Source organism: Microtus ochrogaster, chromosome 8, assembly GCF_000317375.1.
Source record: "Microtus ochrogaster isolate Prairie Vole_2 chromosome 8, MicOch1.0, whole genome shotgun sequence".
NCBI classification, from domain to species: domain Eukaryota; kingdom Metazoa; phylum Chordata; class Mammalia; order Rodentia; family Cricetidae; genus Microtus; species Microtus ochrogaster.
In genome coordinates this window covers 64,104,580-64,123,121 of record NC_022015.1, presented here as the reverse complement: position 1 = coordinate 64,123,121, position 18,542 = coordinate 64,104,580, and the positions used below count along the sequence as shown (strand labels likewise).

General features: G+C 38.3%; 1 pseudogene; it reads left to right on the top strand.

Annotated features, from left to right (window-relative positions):
• Positions 1–16,906: 16,906 nt before the first annotated feature.
• LOC101988056 lies at positions 16,907–18,135 on the top strand (annotated as a pseudogene).
• The last annotated feature ends 407 nt before the right edge of the window (positions 18,136–18,542 follow it).

Here is an 18,542-nt window from a genome sequence, read left to right as displayed (position 1 = left end):
GGTGTAAATGAATACAGTGCAGATGTGTAAATGATACAGTGCAGAGATGAGATGTAAATGAATACAGTGTAGAGATGTTAGTTCTCCTTCCACAATTGATCCTGCAGTTCCCGATTCCCTCTCCACATAGCCATAACTATCTATTCTGCTTCCTCTTTTAAGGGCAATCTATCTGTCCCTCCTAGTTCATTACTCCTAACCTCTGTGGTTCTACATATTGTATCTTGCTTATTATCTATTTATCACCTAATATCTACATATAAGCAAACAATACAACATTTGCTTTTCTGGGTCTAGGTTACCTCACTCAGGATGATTTTTTTTCTACTTCAATCCATTTACCTGAAAATTTAATGATTTTACCTTTCTAATGGTTGAGTAATGTTCCATTGTGTAAATGTAACACACTTTCTTTATCTGTTCATTTGTTGAGGTACTGGGTTGTTTCCTATTTCTGTCTATTCTGAATAAGAGAAGCAATGAACATGGTTGAGCAAGTGTATTTGTGATAGGATGAAGCATAATTTGTGTATATGCCCAAGAGTGGTATAGCTGAATTTTGAGGTAGATTGATTCCCATCTTCCTGAGGAAATACCACAGTGATTTACGTCATGGCTGTACAAATTTTTACTTCCTCTGGAAATGGATCAGTGGTCTCCTTACTCTACAGACTCATCAGAATGAGCTGTCATTTGTTTTATTGATCTTAGTGGTTCTGACTAGTGTAAAATAAATTTCAAATTAGTTTTGATTTGCATTCCTCTGATAACTAAGAATGTTAAACTATAGGCTTAATGTCCTTGGTTTATGGCTAGAGTCCACTAATGAGTGAGTACATACCATATTCATCTTTTTGGGTCTGGCTTATCTCACTCAGGATAGTGTTTTCTATTTCCATCCAACTGCATGCAAAATTTAAGATGTCATTGTTTTTTTACTGCTGAGTAGTACTCTAATGCATATATATTCCACACTTTCTTTATCTATTCTTCCACTGAGGGGCATCTAGGTTGTTTTCAGATTCTGGCTATTACAAATAATGCTGCTATGAACATAGTTGAACAAATGCTTTTGTAGTATGATTGGGCATCTCTTGGGTATATTCCCAAGACTGGTATTGCTGGATTCCAGGGTAGGTTGATTCCTAATTTCCTGAGAAACCGCCACACTGATTTCCAAAGTGGTTTCAGCAATGGATGAGTGTTTACCTTACTCCACATCTTCTTCAGCATAGGCTATCATTGTTGTTTTTGATTTTAGCCATTCTGACAGATGTAAGATGTTATCTCAAAGTTGTTTTGATTTTCATTTCCCTGATCACTAAGGAGATTGAACATGACCTTAAGTGTCTTTTGGCCATTTGAACTTCTTTTGTTGAGAATTCTCTGTTCAGTTCAGTACCCCATTTTTTAATTGGGTTAATTAGCATTTTAAAGTCTAGTTTCTTGAGTTCTTTATATATTTTGGAGATCAGACCTTTGTCTGATGCAGGGTTGGTGAAGATCTTCTCCCATTCAGTAGGATGCCTTTTTGTATTAATGAGGATTGGGAAGAGAGGAGGAAGTGTAAATTTTTGAATGGAAAAATAAAAAATAAAAAAGAATGTTGAACATTTTTCAGCCATTTGAGTTTTCTCTTTTGAGAATTCTCTGTAAAGGTCTGTACCCCATTTTTAAAAGGTTATTTGTTTTCTTGATATCTAGCTTCTTGGGTTCTTTATATATTTTGTATATTAGCTCTCTATTGGGCATGAAATTGGTAAAAATCTTTTCCCATTATGTAGGCTGTTACTTTGTCTGAATGATGGGTCCTTTGCTTTGCAGAAGCTTTTCAGTTTCATGAGGTTCCACTTATTATTTATCTTTGTGCCCATGTTGAAGGTATTCTGGTCAGAAAGTCTTCTCCTGTGCCAATGAGTTCAGCAGTATTCCATACTTTCTTTTCTATTAGGTTCAGTGTATCTGTTTTTATGTCAAGGTCTTTTATCCATTTAACATTGAGTTTTGTGCAGGGTGATAAAAATGGATCTATTTGAATTCTTCTATATGCAGCTATCCAGTTTGACCAGACCCACTTGTTGAAGATGCTGTCTTTTTTCAAGGATGTATTTCTGGATTCTTTATAAAAAAAATCAGGTGCCTATTGGTGTGTGGATTTATGTTTGAGTCTTCAGTTCAATTCAATTGGCAAATGTGTCTGTTTTTGTTCCAATACCATGCTGTTATTATTACCCTCCTTCCCTCCATTCCTCCTTCCCTCCTTCCCCCCCCACTCTCTCGTGTGTATGTGTTTCCATATGAAGCTGAAAATTGTACTTTCAAGATTTGTGAAGAATTCTATTAAAATTTTGATGAAGATTGCATGACTCTGTAGATTGCTTTTGGTAGGTTGGTTGGTCATTTTTACTATATTAATCCTACTGACCCATGAGCTGGGAGATCTATCCATCTTCTGACATCTTCGATGTCTTTCTTGAGTGTCTTAAAGTTCTTATACAAGTCTTTCATTCACTTGGTTAGAGTTATCCCAAGATATTTTATATTATTTGAGGCTCTTGTGAAAAGCGGTGCTTCCTTAATTTTTTTCTTAGCTTGTGTGTCATTTATATGTAGGAGAGTTACTGATTTTTGTGAGTTAATTTTGAACCTTGCTATTGTGATGATGTGTATTTTAGCTGTAGGAGTCTCCTTGTGGATTTTTTGGGGTCACTTATGTATACTATCATCATCTGTGACTGAAGATACTTTGACTTCTTCATTTCCAATTTGTATCCTCTCAGTTTCCTTAAGTTGTCTTATTGCTCCAAGTCTTCAAACAACTGTATTGAATAGGGTAGGAAGAGTGTGGACAAACTTATCTTGTTCCTGAATTTAGTAGAATTGGTTTGAATATTTCACCACTTAAATTGATGTTAGTGATGGGTTTACTATAAACTGCTTTTAGTATGCTGAGGTATGCCCCTTGTGTCTTTGATGCCTCCAAGACTTTCATCATGAAGGGATGGTAAATTTTGTCAAAGGTCTTTTCTCCATCTAATGAAATAGTCATGTGGTCTCATAAAACAAATTTGGCAATGTTCTTTCTGTTTCTATTTTGTGGGATAATTTGAGGAGTATTGGCATTAACTTTTTTTTTTAAAGCCTGCTAGAATTCTGTGCTAAAACCATCTTGCCCTGACTATTTTTGGTTGGTAGCCACTTTTTAATTTTTAAAGTTATTTATATAATTTTAAAGAATCAAATATTACATTAATTATAAATAAAATTATATATAACATCTATCAATCTATTATCCAATCTATCTGCTGTCTGTCTATTCTAAAGGTCATTTGCATGTATATTATTACTCCAGTTTAGTGGTTTTTGTGGGTTTCTGAGTGTGCAAACGAGTGAGTCTCTGTGTCTATATTTGTTTATTGTGCCTTTCTTGGCTCTTTTATTTCTGTTTATTTTGTCCTATTCTACTGTGTTAGTTTCTGCTTAATCTTCTGATATTTTATTTTATTATTATGCCACAGAAACCTGTTTGTTTTATAATGAGAGGCTGAAAGAAATTGGATCTGGATAGCAGGGATGTGGAGAAAACCTAGCAGGAGTACAGGTAGGGGAAATCATAATCAGGATATGAGAAAAAATTTCAAGAAAGAGTAAAGACAAAACAACAAAAAGCATAAGTTACATAAAGGAGACAACATGCATGTTTGTATCATGCCTATTTCTGAAGCTCAAAGTTATATTTTATTATATTTTTAAATATTATTTTTACATTTTTACTTCATAAAATTAATTAGCATTTTCTGACTTTTGTATTTTATGACACTTAATAGGTACATATGATAAGGTATATGAATTTTAACAGTTTTTATTGTTATGATTAGTTATTGGATTAACCCTCATATATGTGTGGAGTCATGTGACAACCAATGTAATCATGACTCTATGGCTATAACAAGGGAGCCATTGTTCCACAAGATTAGGAAAAAGGTCAATTATTTCTGAATTTGTAGCTAACTCATGGGATAAAGCAGTTAGTCCCTGAAGATCATTTGCAACTCTCCCATTGGGACTTTTATTGGAAATAAAAATGTAACAATATTTACTTAGCATAAAAATGAATAAAATAAAAGGTGTGAGTTTTCACACATCTCTTGTACACACAGCCACATGCTCTAGATGCACTAACAGGTTTTATGGAAACCCTTCCTCCTGCTTGCACAGATTAGATTCTGAGTGTCACATGTTTGGTCAGAAGATAATCTTATTAGGTGGCATTTAAAAATTAAATGATTCAGGTAGCTTTTTTATTTTTTAGTAGAGTACTCTTTGTATTCAGTTTACTTTGGTACATGCATCTATGGAAAGCCTGAAGCTTTACATGTAAGCATGCCCATATAAAAGTCCCTGCATTATTGAACATTTCCAGCATCCCAACAAATCTCTTATATTTTCACACTCAATAAACCCTCTCCCTAAGTTACCAACATTCGTATCTCTATTCATATAGATTAGGATTGCCTATTTTAAAACCCCACATAAATGGAATCACATAGTATGCTCTTTAGAACAATCTGGCTTCTTTCACTTAGTATTTGTTCGAGATTTACCCATGCTGTGCGATGTATCAATAAGTTCACTGTCTTAAAATTGTATGTATTCCAAAGTGCAGATAAACCATAGTCCATCCATTTGAGGACTGTGACTCCATATACACACTTTTTGTGATCATAAGCCATTAGTTCTTGTGGGAGTGCACCTAGGAGCAGAACTGCTGGACCATAAACTAACAGGAATATTTAGCTTTAGAAAATCTCACCTAATAGATCAATTATATTCCAATGAGCAATGCATTAGTGTCTTCCCCAAATCTTTTCTTGGCCTTCAAAATTAGGCTATGTGATACTGCTAATTTTATGTTAATGAGTTTCTCTTTAACTTCTCTGAATCACAAATTGAATATGAAGCTTTCGTGGTGATTCTTGCAGAAGTTGAAGTTGTCAGCTGCCTGTGGAGAGCGAATTCAGGAGTTGAAAGAACTCCAATATCTAAGATGACTGTGGAGCTCACAGGCTGCTTCCCGAAGATGTCTTCCAGTAAATTTCACATGTTTGTTTAAGTTAGCTCAAGGTGGATTTTCGAGAGTAACCACTAAAGCAATTCTGCCTTAACAAGATCCTGTGCTGGAAGGAATATTTGAGAAGTAAGCTCTCCTGGGTTTCCTGCTTCTAATGTTCCAAAGTTCACAATTGTAAGAGTGAATATTTTGCTTCATCCACCACATTGTATAACACTTTTCACTTCTCTACCTTCTAATTATGACATGGAGTGTGGTGTGTGCCTCACACGTTGCACAGGTGAGAAATCAGAATTCCTGGGAACTTTGCCAAAGTTGTTGCTAAAGTTGGGTTTTCTATTTTTTTAATTAAAACTTTTGTTAACGTGTGTGCATTCCTGTGTGTGTGTGTGTGTGTGTGTGTGTGTATGCCTGTGTGTACAATATGGGTGCATATGTGTGGAGGACATAGAACAGCTTTCAGGAGTTGGTTCTCTGCTGTGGATAATGCTCTTGTACAGTCTAAAGATTTGTCACTCATATTGGTTTAATAAAACACTGATTGTCCAGTAGCCAGGCAGGAAATATAGGCAGGGCAACCAGACTAGAATTCTGGGAAGAGGAAAGGCTCAGTCTGCAGTCATCACTCAGATGCAGAGGAAGCAAGATGAAAATGCTGCACTGAGAAAAGGTACCAAGCCATGTGGCTAAACATAGACAAGAAATATGGGTTAAGTTGTAAGAGATAGTGAATAATAAGCCTGAGCTAATCGGCCAAACAGTTTATAATTAATATAAGCCTCTGTGTGTTTCTTTGGGACTAAATGGTTGTGGGACCAGGCAGGAGAGAAACTTCTGTCTATAGTTCTGTCCTCCAAAAGATCCAACTGATGTTGTTAGGCTTGTATGACAAGTACCTTTACCCACTAAGTCATTTCTTTGGCCATTGGTAGGGTTTTCTAGACCTGCCTGGAATCCTATGTCTAAAACCTTGACTAACCACCATTCCAAAGAAACTCACATGAAAGAGAGGTGAACGTCTTTGGCAGTGTGGATATTTATACGAAACGAGACAAGTAACAGTTACAAGTGTGGAGTCACAGAGTCCACTTGGAGGGATTCCTTACGATTTGCAGCAGAAGGGGGGAGGATCCAGATGAAGGCTGTGAAAACTCTCCCAGAATGGGGTTGTATGTTGCAGGGATCATTTTCAATCTGTTTCTCGTGGACATATCCCAATAACCAGGATTATTATAATTAATATAATTGATTTTATTGAAATTAACTTGGCAATCATTCCTTAATTTGATTTTAAATAAATAATTGAATTTCTCTACAGCTGTTTTCCGTAACCAATCACATTCTCCATGTTCTTTTTCCAGCTCCTTGCAAAAAGATAAAAAAAAATCAGCCATTCATTAGAAAGAAAACAAGGAAAGTTTCTATCCACTTTTTGTTGCCTGCACAGGCTGTTCTTGGTTTTCAATCCCACACATGTCTGATCTTACTGGTTGTATGGCATTCACCACAACTGTAAAACCTTCCTCAAGACCCAGCAATACCACTTTTGGGTATATACCCAAAGGATCCTCAATGTACCACAAGAACATGTGTTCAACAATGTTTATAACAGCTTTGTTTGTCATAGCTGGAACCTGGAAAGAACCTAAATGTCCCTAGACTGAAGAATGGATAAGGAAAATGTGGAACATTTACACAATGGAGAACTACACAGCAGAAAAAAATAACGACATCTTGAAATTTTCAGGCAAATGGATTGATTCAGAAAACATCATATTGAGTGAGGTAACCGAACCCAGAAAGACAATTATCTTATGTACTCACTCATAAGTAGCTTTTAGATATAAGCAAAGAAAATCAGCCTGCAATTCACAATCCCAGAGAACCTAGATAACAATGAAGCCTCTAAGAGAGACACACATGGATCTAATCTACATGGAAAGTAGAAAATGACAAGCTCTCCTGAGTAAATTGGGAGCATGGGGACCTTGGGGGAGGGCTGAGGGGAGGAGAGAGGAAGGAAAGGGAGCAGAGAAAAATGTAGAGCTCAATAAAATCAATAATAAAAACGACTGCAAGATGACTGGCACTTCTGGTTTCCTCCCCAAATTATAATGCACAGTGCAGCTAATGTTGAGATAGTCACAAAGGTAAGTAATTCACTTCTGTAAGTTTAAAATGGTCTAAAACCCAGGTTTTCCGTGTTTGGGAGTCCTCCTTTAGCTTTAGACACTGAGCCATAGGAGGCTAAAGTCCTGATTATTTTTATCTCATCCTTTCCAGGTTTCTGAGATACCACCATGAAATCATTTCTATCCATGTTCCATTCCACTTGATAGCACCTCAGCTGACGCTTTCTGTATCCCTATCATCTCCCTTTGCAGGTTCTCATTGATGAATGGTAACTGGTTTCCTCCTCTGGCTGCCCCTCGAGTTTTGCTGCATAATAGGGGGTGGATCTGAGACAAATATCTTCAAATCAAGCATGGTGCTGAGCCAACATCACTGAAGTTGTGTTTGGAGCACAAGTGAGGTATAAATAGCAAATTACAGTGGCTCCCTTCTCCCCAGAGTCAAATGACCTCGTAAACATCAGGCCTTTGTTTATAAAGGTAGAACAGACCCACAGGGGAACAGGCGGTGTGTGTAGGGGAACCCAGCCTGGGCAGTTGTCAGCATCTGACCTTAGAAGAACTCAGGGAGGGACAGATTATACACACCTGGGAGGAGGAGAGCTGTCTGTTGCCTGAGCCAGGCAGACTCACACAGAAGAAGGAGGGGAGTTAATGTTCCAAACTCCTCTTCCTTCGATGGGCCCACTGGTCTGCTCACCATGTCAGCTCATCCTGAAGTCAGAGGGCACAGGAGAGAGTGCCCACACAGTGGATGTCAGCCCCTCAAGGAGGTGGGCATGGAAAAGGCGAGTGAAGACATCTCTTCTATAGTCACTAAGAAGGGAAAACTTCCTGCTGATGAAACTGGAGGCGATGTTTCTTTATCATTGAGAATTTTTATTTTGAATGTATTGAAAGAGCATTGTTAAACAGATAAGAATTCAATTATTTTTCTTATCAGATAGTACCTTCCCGGATTAAAAATGGCTTTACATTTCAGTGCTAAACAATGGTGTAATCTTTTATAAAACTGTGTGAGATTTTCCTATACTCCTGCTAGCAAAAAAATGGAATGAAGCTTCTAGAACCTTACTCCTCATTAAGACTGGAAGCCTGATTTCTTCCCACACTGCACTTCAGTGTGTTTGGGGTTTGTCTCTAAGCAGAAGTCAGCAGGAAGGTGCTGCGTGGCCTGAAGACAGATCTGAGAAGATGATGCAGCTGGAAAGTACGTCAGAGCCCTGAGACTCCATGGTAACTCTTTGAGTTCTCCCGCCTTCCGGTGCCCCTGTGATCATATGCTGTGAAGAAACCAGACTAGCTGGACTCCCAGAGAGTCACATGGAAAAGTCCTGAGACAATGTGGAAGCCCGTGTTTCCTCATCCTGTTCAGGAGCTGTGGACAAGAGAAATTCTTCTCCTTTGGTCATGTTCAGGTTTTGCCATTATGTGATGAGTTTTATGGTTTGAAAAGATTTCCTTTTTCATTGCTTGTGTTTGCTTCCCAGCAAGTGATGAAACTGAACCTCTTTGTACTTTTGTCCATTTTATGAATTGACTCTTGATTGTCCCTGGCCATCTTTCTTTTCATAAGCAGTCTGTGGGAGCACTTTGTGTAATAGTTGTAATTCTTTATGCATTGTCTTGCTATTTTTTTTCCTGCCTTTCAAACATTATCATTGTGGAATTTTGGTTTTGTTGCCCAGAAATTCTATGTGAATTGATTTTACTCTGTAGTTTCTGGCTTTGATAACAAAAAATTCTTGTTCCAATTTGTTGTGTTAAAAGCATTTACTAAAATCTACATTCATATTTTACAGCATTAATTTTAATATACTGATAGTTTATAAAATTTAACTTCTGTAATGAGGACAGTTGCCTCATATCATTTGGTGAATAATCACTTTTTTCTCCAGTTATTGGAAACGATACATTTATCATATACTAAATCCTCCTTATGCATGCATCTGTGTTTGAGATTCTTTGCAGAACTGTTTCTGTTTTATTCTCCATGCTAACACAGTCGATGCCATTGTTCCTATGACTTCAAAATAGGAGTTGTTCTCTAAAAATGAAAGTGCATGCTTCTCCCTTCTTTTTCTTGAATTATTTTATTTTTTTTAACTTTTTTTTTTAATTGAGAAAAGAAGAAAAAAAAACCCCAAGTTTCCACCTCTTCCCAGCCTCCCATTTCCCTCCCCCTCCTCCCACCCTTCTCCCCCTCCCCCAAACTCCTCTCCCCCTCCCTCTCCAGTCCAAAGAGCAGTCAGGATTCCCTGCCCTGTGGTAAGTCCTAGGTCCTCCCCCCTCTGTCCATATCTAGGAAAGTGAACATCCAAACTGGCTAGGCTCCCACAAAGCCAGCACATTAAGTAGGATCAAAACCCCGTGCCATTGTCCTTGGCTTCTCATCAGCCCTCATTGTTTGCCATGTTCAGAGAGTCCAGTTTTATCCCATGCTTTTTCAGTCACAGTCCAGCTGGCCTTGGTGAGCTCCCAATAGATCAGCTCCACTGTCTCAGTGGGTGGGTGCACCCCTCGTGGTCCCAACTTCTTTGCTCATGTTCTCCCTCCTTCTGCTCCTCATTGGGACCTTGGGAGCTCAGTCCAGTGCTCCAGTGTGGGTCTTTGTCTCTGTCTCCATCCATCACCAGATGAAAGTTCTCACTCAGGATAGTGTTTTTTATTTCCATCCATTTGCATGCAAAATTCGAGAAGTCATTGTTTTTTACCGCAGCGTAGTACTCTAATGTGTAGATATTCCACACTTTCTTCATCCATTCTTCCATTGAAGGGCATCTAGGTTGTTTCCAGGTTCTGGCTATTACAAATAATACTGCTATGAACATAGTTGAACAAATGCTTTTGTAGTACTACATCCTAGCCTTGAGTTCAGTGAGAGACCCTGTTTCAAAGGCATAAGCTGGAGTGTGATGGAACTGGGTATTGGATGTTCCTATCTGGTCTCTGTGCACATACATATACCACACACACATAATCACACATATACACATGCATACATATTTCACACAAACATTCATACAAATCAAAAAATGCTCAATCGTGCCACAAGGACATGTGCTCAACTATGTTCATAACAGCCTTGTTTGTCATAGCCAGAACGTGGAAACAACCTAAATGCCCCTTGACCGAAGAATGGATAAGGAAAATGTACATTTACACAAAAAAGTAACAACATCTTGAATTTTGCAGGCAAATGGATGGAGCTAGAAAACATCATTTCGAGTGAGGTAACTCAGACCCAGGAAGACAATTATCACACGTGCTCACTCATAGGTGGTTTTTAAACATAAAGCAAGGAAAACCAGCCTACAAACCATAATCCCAGAGAACTCAGACAACAATGCGGACACTAAGGGAGACGTACATAGATCTAATCTACATGGGAAGTAGAAAGTAGACAAAGAGATCTCCTGAGTAAATTTGGAGCATGGGGACTCTGGGGGAGGGTTGAAGGGGGTAGGTTAGAGCCAGGGAGGGGAGCAGAGAAAAATGTAGAGCTCAATAAATATCAATTAAAAATATTAATACTGTGGTAATTTTGTTTGAAATTTATTGTCTATGTTTGAGAGAACTGCCTCCTTTACAGGGTCATCTTTTCATTTAGCCAATTAATATTTATTTCTCTGTATGCTTTTTAATAATTTCTAGTGATACAAATTTTCTTTGTTTTCCTGTCATTTTTGTTACCTGTTGCAATTGTGAAGGCTGTAGTTCTCTGTAGTTGTTTTTCTTTCTTTTTGTTACTCTTTGCTCTTGGGGGTTCCCTGTTCCCAAATAAATACATGGAGACATTTTTTTGAGGGCCCGGCCTTAGCTTGGCTTATTTCTAGCCAGCTTTTCTTAACTTAAATTACCCCGTCTACCTTTGTTTCTGGGCTGTTATCTTTCTCTAGTCTATATACCTTCCTTTACTGTGTAGCTGGGAGACTGACCCATGCTGTCCTCCCTCTTTTTCTTTCTCTCACAACTCATCTTCTCTTCTCAGATTTTTCCTCCTATTTATTCTCTCTGCCTGACTTTCCTGCCTGTCCTTTCTCTTGTCTAGCTATTGGTTTTCAGCTTTTTACTAGACCAACCAGGTTTTTTAGAAAGGCAAGTAACACAGCTTCACAGAGTTAAAAAATACAACATTCAACACATTTTTACATCATTAAACAAATGTTCCACAGCGTAAACTCATGTGACACATCTTCAACTAATATTCCACAACAGCTCTCTCTCTGATTTTAACTGATACCTGAAGAGAGTAATTGGTGTTTGTGTTCTTAATTTGAAACTTGTTGCCTTATTGATTTTCCTTTTATCCCTTTTCTTTTCTTCTTCTCTCTCTATCTTTTCTTTATTTTTTTTTCTTTGAGACAGGGTTCTCTAATGTGTCTTTGGCTATCCTGAACCTCACTCTGTAGACCAGGCTGGCCTCAGACTCACAGAGATACATCTGCTTTTGCCTCCTGAGTGCTGGGAATAAAGGTGTGCAGCAACACTGTCTGGCTAATTATTTTCTTAATAGTTTCAAAACTTTTTCATTTTTCCCCTGGGAGTTTTCAGGAAATTATAAATTAGAAAAGTTACACAGATTTTACTGACTTTAATACTGCTATTTTTGCACTCACCCACAGCTATGTATAGCTCATTTAATTTTCTTAATTGATTGTATTGGCTTGAATGTTCAGAACAGTGTTAGATGATTGAAATTGTCTTCTTTTGACTTTATTGGAAATATTTTCATTATTTCCCCACTAAGTGTCATGCTGGACTTAGATTTGCAAAGAATTTTACAACAGTATTCAATCACTATCCAAATTTACGTTACAGTTTGCTTTTGAAAAGCAGAACAGATGTTGAATGAAATAAACATTGGGCATCTAAGAAAGTATATTATATCACTGTATTTACTAATATTGAATTATTCTTGAAGAATAAAATGGCATTAATGTACTATCTTACATCCTCTGGAGAGATTTAATTTTATTTTCTAATATTCTGTTTAGGATTTTTTGGGTGAAATTGATGAGCTATTTTTTGTTTGATATGACTTGCAATAGTTTCATGTTGTTTATGATATGCATTTGGAATATTTCCTCTTTCTCTAGAAACTTTCCCAGGTCTTAGTGAAGAACTTTATTCAGGTATTTACTTATAAGTAAAATGAGTCGGCCAGTTGTTGTCTTTTGCTTTCTTGACTTTAAAAAAGCTTGTTTATTTCCTTACAGCTTTGGTGTCATAGCAAATGGCTTTCCACATCATGTTTTACTTACAGTTTACTCAAGCAAGACATTGTAGCTCATGCCTGCAATATCAACACTTGGAATGTAGGGGAAGGAGGATTGCTGTGATTTTGAATCGAACGTGGGCTACATACCAAGAACTCAAAACAACAAAAATTTCCCAGAGGTGTCTCCTCACGCTTTTGTTTTATTCATCGAAGCTTTCCTCATCTGCATAACACTGTGCATATGTTCTTTTAATTACACAGCCATTTCTGGGTTCTCACAAGGGACTGCTTGGTACCAAATGCAGATGCTCAAGTCCCTTCAGTAACATGACACAGTTTTTGCATGTAGCCTGTGCACATCTGCTTGTATACTTTAGATAATTCTTGGATTACCTACAAAGCCCAATACAATGGAAATTCTGTGTGGACAGGCATTTTCTGTGTCATGCTTTGTTGTTGGGGTGCCATGTCACAGGAAAACAAAAGTCAATATGTGTTCAGTACTGGTGTGACATAATTTCTAGGACATTTGCAACTTGAAATATGGAACTCCCAGATGTGGATATCTGACTGTATATTCTACTTTAGTTTTAAGTATTAATTGTAAAGGTAATATTTTCAGTCAAGAAAAGTGGGTGTTTTTGTTTTTGTTTTTTTTTTTCAAACAGTAAAATAAACCAAACATCAGCAAAGAAACACTTGGCAGTGTTGGCCGTCTTTGGCAAAGTATGAAAGATGGCAGCAACTACAATTGAGTAGCTGAAGACACTACAGTGTGAGAATCACAGAGGCACACGGGCTATTGAGAACTTCCAGTAGCCCTACCATTTCTTTCTTTTCCTTAGCCATGAAGATGAAAATGAGCAAATCATTTCCAAAAAAAAAAATTCACTGTTTGACAGAAAGATCCACAGGCAATATCATAAAGTCCTGACTGACTATTACTGTCTTGGTGATTTGCATAGCTCAGAGACAGAGCATGGTGTCAAGAAGAGACCGGCATAGGAGGGGTGACAGGCTAGGGAGGTGGCCTCTGATGAAACTCAGATCTGCGTTGAAACCAAAGAGCAGAAACTGCAGCAACAATTCCTTGCTTCTTTCTCCTCCTGAGGCTGAGGGCAGCCATGTCTGGAGGGTTCACAGTAGGAAGGGATTTGTTCATGCATGACTGGATTCATCTATCTCTTAATTTAACATTAATCCTACGACAGGATTAATGATTTCTTCTCTTGGCTACGCACAACGGGGGAAATTTTATTTTCTGAAGCTAAATGCTTCATATGAAATGCTTATCATATAAAGAGATTTTGTCCTGGTATTTAAATAGCTAAAATGCATAATTACTATAACGTTGTCTTAAAAGATAAATTTGATCTAGGCATGTTGTCTAAGAAATGAGCGAAGAACCAGAATAGACGTTTATGTACAGATCAATCTATCTCAATATATTTGTGTAAACCATCTCCATAAGTGGTGCTGTGAGCAGAGAGATACAGACTAATTACAGTAAAAATCAAACATAACTTCAACATAATTTATCTTCTGCATTAAACAGGGACTTTTGACAATAAAGAGAAAAACAATCGTGTGACTAACGTAAGCTAAAAGAATGTGTGTGGTTCATGGGCATGGCAAAAAACTGAATAGTTCGTGTGAAGGATGTGCTCAGACTATGTGATTAAGTGGAGGACTTCTATAGGCCATGACTATCAGGGTAAATTAACTCCAATTCTGACCTTCTGTCAGATACTTTAGTCAAATTCAAGATTCATTCACCTGGAGTGATATTGCAAGGTAGTTTTATCTGGGCCCTATGTTTGCTATTTACCCCAATCAAAAATACCATATACTCACTAGAACAGTGAATAACTACAGAAGTTTGCTGTTTTGGGACCAGCCACAATAAACCATATATTTGATTTCCCTTCCAGCTAGGTATGTAAACTGTGATTCAGTTCTAGGCAACAGAATGGAGCAAAAGGGACGTTTAATACTTTGGGTATGTGTGTGGGGGGTGTGTGTCTTTACAGCTCCCATCCCTGACTTCTCATCTCTAGAGAGTGTGGCTTCAGAGACACTGTGCCTGTTGTCACGTGAGTTCTACTACAGTACATGGACACAAGGTGAGATACAAACTTTAATGATTTGAAGTCATTGAGATCTAGGGCTTCTTTATTTCAGAAGTTAAGCTGCCTCAGTGCATAAGGATCTATATTGGTAGATACCTCTCCTACCAAGATTGATGCAAAAATCATCAATAAAATGCTTGAAAACTAAATCCAAGAACACATTACAGAGATCACCCACCCTAATCAAGTAGACTTCAACCTAGAGATACAGGGTTGGCTTAATATATGTAAATCAATAAGTGTAATCCACCAGATAAATAACCTGAAAGACAAGAATTACATGACCATCAAATTAGATGAAGATTAGGTCATAGACAAAAATCTAACACTGCTTCATAATAAAAGTCATAGAGACATTAGGGATACAAGGGAAATACCTCAACATAATAAAGGTAATTTACAGCAAGCCTAAAGCTAACATCAATTTAAAGAGAGAGAAACTCAAACCAATTCAACTAAATTCAGAAACAAGACAAGGTTATCTATTCTCTCCACACCTATTTAATATACTACTTGATGTCTTAGAGCAATTGTAGTGGCATTTAAAATGTATTTTAATAAATAAAGGCTGCCTGAAAATCTGAGATTTAAACAGTCGCTCTGGTCAGTCTTACAGACCAGCTTATAGTAACATACACCTTTACTCTCAATAGCCATAATGACCACACCTTTAATCCCAGTACCACACTAGTTGCCATAGAAATTGGATGGTGCATGCCTTTAATCCCAGTGGTGCATGCCTTTGGTCCCAGCCCTAGACAGGAATATAAGACTGTGCGAGACAGCTCTCAGAGGCAGTCTCATTCTGAGATTCCAGGAGGCAGGATTGCCATTTCAGACTGAGGTCTAGGTAAGAGCCAGTAGCTGGCTGTTTTCTTTTTGGATCTTCAGGTTGAACCCCAATTTCTGACCCTGAGTTTTTATTAATCGTGCTTCAAGCAATAAGACAATTGAAGGAGATCAAGGGGTTGCAAATTGGAAAGGGAGAAGTCAAAGTGTCTTCATCTGCAGATGATATGACAGTTTACATACCTGACCCTAAAATTCCACCAGGAAACTCCTCCAGCTGATAAATACTTTCATCAAAATAACAAGGTACAAAATTAACTCACAAAAATCAGTGGCTCTCCTACATACAAATGACAAACAGACTGAGAAAGAAACAAGGGAAACAACACCTTTCACAAGAGCTCAAATAATATAAAATATCTTGGGGTAACTCTAATCCCAAGGAAGACTTGTATAATAAGAACTTTAAGACACTGAAGAGAGATATTGAAGATATCAGAAGATGGAAAGATCTCCAATGCTCATGGGTCACTAGAATTAATTTAGTACCAATAACCAACATATCAAAAGCAATTTACAGATTCAGTGGAATCTCCATCAAAATTCCAACAGAATTCTTCAGAGATCTTGAGAGAACAACTTTTTCAGCCTCATGTGGAAACATGAAGAAACCCCGGGTAGCTAAAATGGTCCTGATAATAAAATAACTGCTGGAGACATCACCATTATATACCCCAAATAAACTGTAGAGCTATAATGATGAAAACAGCATGGTATTGTCACAAAAGCAAACACCTTGATAACAGCGGTATCTGGATGAGACATTTTTAACTTAGTGAAGGGGTCACATGTACAATGTTTTCATCTTGTCTTATTCTCTCACACAGCTACGCTCACAGTGCATCCTCTGAAGTTCTCCAGACCGGCCCCTCTGTCCCAGCTCACTCACCTCTTCGGCTTGAGCTTCTTTCTTTCTTTGTCCGCATTACAAAATTTCAAAGAATTAGCATGCAAAATGGAACTTTTCCAGAGAGTAGGAGAAAGACAGAAACTCAACAAGTACCAGAGGAAGGAAAAAGTCTGGAAAAACTCATACTTTTGATAGTGATAATATAATATTTGTGGCAGTTGAAAGACACTTGAATATAAAACAATAGAAAACTGGTTAGATTTTCATGGTTGTTGCTGGGTACATGCCCAAGACTGACATAATCTCTATGATCTTGGAACATATAGCCTAAAAGGAGAAATATTTTATAGTCATCAATAAAAATGTTACAGAAATACAGTAAATAACACAAAAATACAAATGATACCATAGTTTTGTCTCTTGGATGTGAGCTTCAACATTTAACAGCTGAGCTGTCTCTCCGACACACATGCAGCAGTTATTATTGGGGAACTTAGCTATAAGTAAGCATAGTGTGGTGGGGATCTGAGGATGGGAGTAGAGTGGACCGTCTGAGCCTCACACCCATCTCCTCTCTGCTCTCTTTGCCTAGCTCTCATGGCCTGCCCACCCAATCCATTATCCCACCGGCCACTGCTCAGAACACCTTCCACCATGGCCACCTCAGCAAGTTCCCACTTGAACAAAGGCATTAAGCAAATGCATATGTCCCTGCCCCAGTGTGAGAAAGTCCAGGCTGCGTATATCTGGGTTGATGGTACCCGGAGAAGGACTGCGCTGCAGGATCTGCACCCTGGACCCTGAGCCCAAGTGTGTAGAAGAGTTACCTGAGTGGAAATTTGATAGTCTAGTATGTTTCAGTCTGAAGGCTCCAACAGTGACATGTATCTCGGCCCTGTTGCCATGTTTCTGGACCCCTTCTGCAAAGAGCCCAACAAGTTGGTTTTCTGTGGAGTTTTCAAATATAACCAGAAGCCTGCAGAGACCAATTGAAGGCACATCTGTAAATGGATAATGGACATGGTGAGCAGCCAGCACCCCTGGTTTGGAATGAACAGGAATATACTCTCATGGGAATAGATGGACACTCTTTTGGTTGGCCTTCCAATGGCTTCGCTGGGCCCCAAAGTCTTTATTACTGTGCTGTGGGAGCAGGCAAAGCCTATGGCAGGAATATTTTGAAGGCTCACTACCAGGCCTGCTTGTATGCTGGAGTCAAGATTACAGAATAAATGCTTAAGTCATGCCTGCCCAGTGGAAATTCCAAACAAGACCTTGTGAAGGAATCCTCATGGAAGATCATCTCTGGGTGGCCCATTTCATCTTGCATCGTGTATGTGAAGACTTTGGGGTGATAACAGCCTTTGCTCACAGGCCCATTCCTGGGAACTGGAATGGTACAGGCTGCCATACCAACTTTAGCACCACGGCCATGAAGGAGGAGAATGGTCTGAAGTACATTGGGGAGGCCACTGAGAAACAAAGCAAGCAACATCAGCACATAAGCCCCCTTGTTCAGCTTTATACAGTAACCCTGCCTTCCTGTTCAACTGTCTGTAATAAACACACTGAGTGAGTCCAAACCATTTCCAGATCTCTGTAAACTGTATCTGTCATTTCTCCATTGCCTTCACTGCCCCAGTAAGGTCAATGCCTGGAGTCATGAAAGATATGGCATATTCTCTTTCTTTATTATTTTTATGCTTTATAGATGTCATTGATGACTGATGAGAGGAACGGACCAGCATCTTCACAGTATTTGCTGCCACCATGAATTGAGAGTCCATCTTGGGAACAACTTTCTTCCTCGGGCCATCTCTGTCTCATACAGTCCTACTAAGCTGAATTTATTTCTAATTAAGTGCCTACCCAATATGCTTGCTTTTTGTACATTTCAGTGATTACATAATGTTCACACACACTAATGGGAATTCTATATCAGCCTGGCTTAGTTCTATTCTGCAGTTCACCTAGGCTTATGTTGGCTGTGTTACTGCAGGATCTGGTGACAAGGAGCCATCCTGGTTTTTGCAACAGAAGCAGTGAGGTTCCTATCTGATGACACTGAACTATGCTTACATGCTCAATTATGGAGATGATTACTATTTGGTGATTTTGTTAAAATTTATTTAATAAGTGTGGTGCACTACTTTTGTTAAACAATAAATCTATAGAATATTAAAATGCATTTTATGTTGCATTAAAGATATTTTTGATTGGGCCAGGCAGTGGTGGCACACACCTTTAATCCCTGCACTTGGAGGCAGAGGCAGGCAGAACTCTGTGAGTT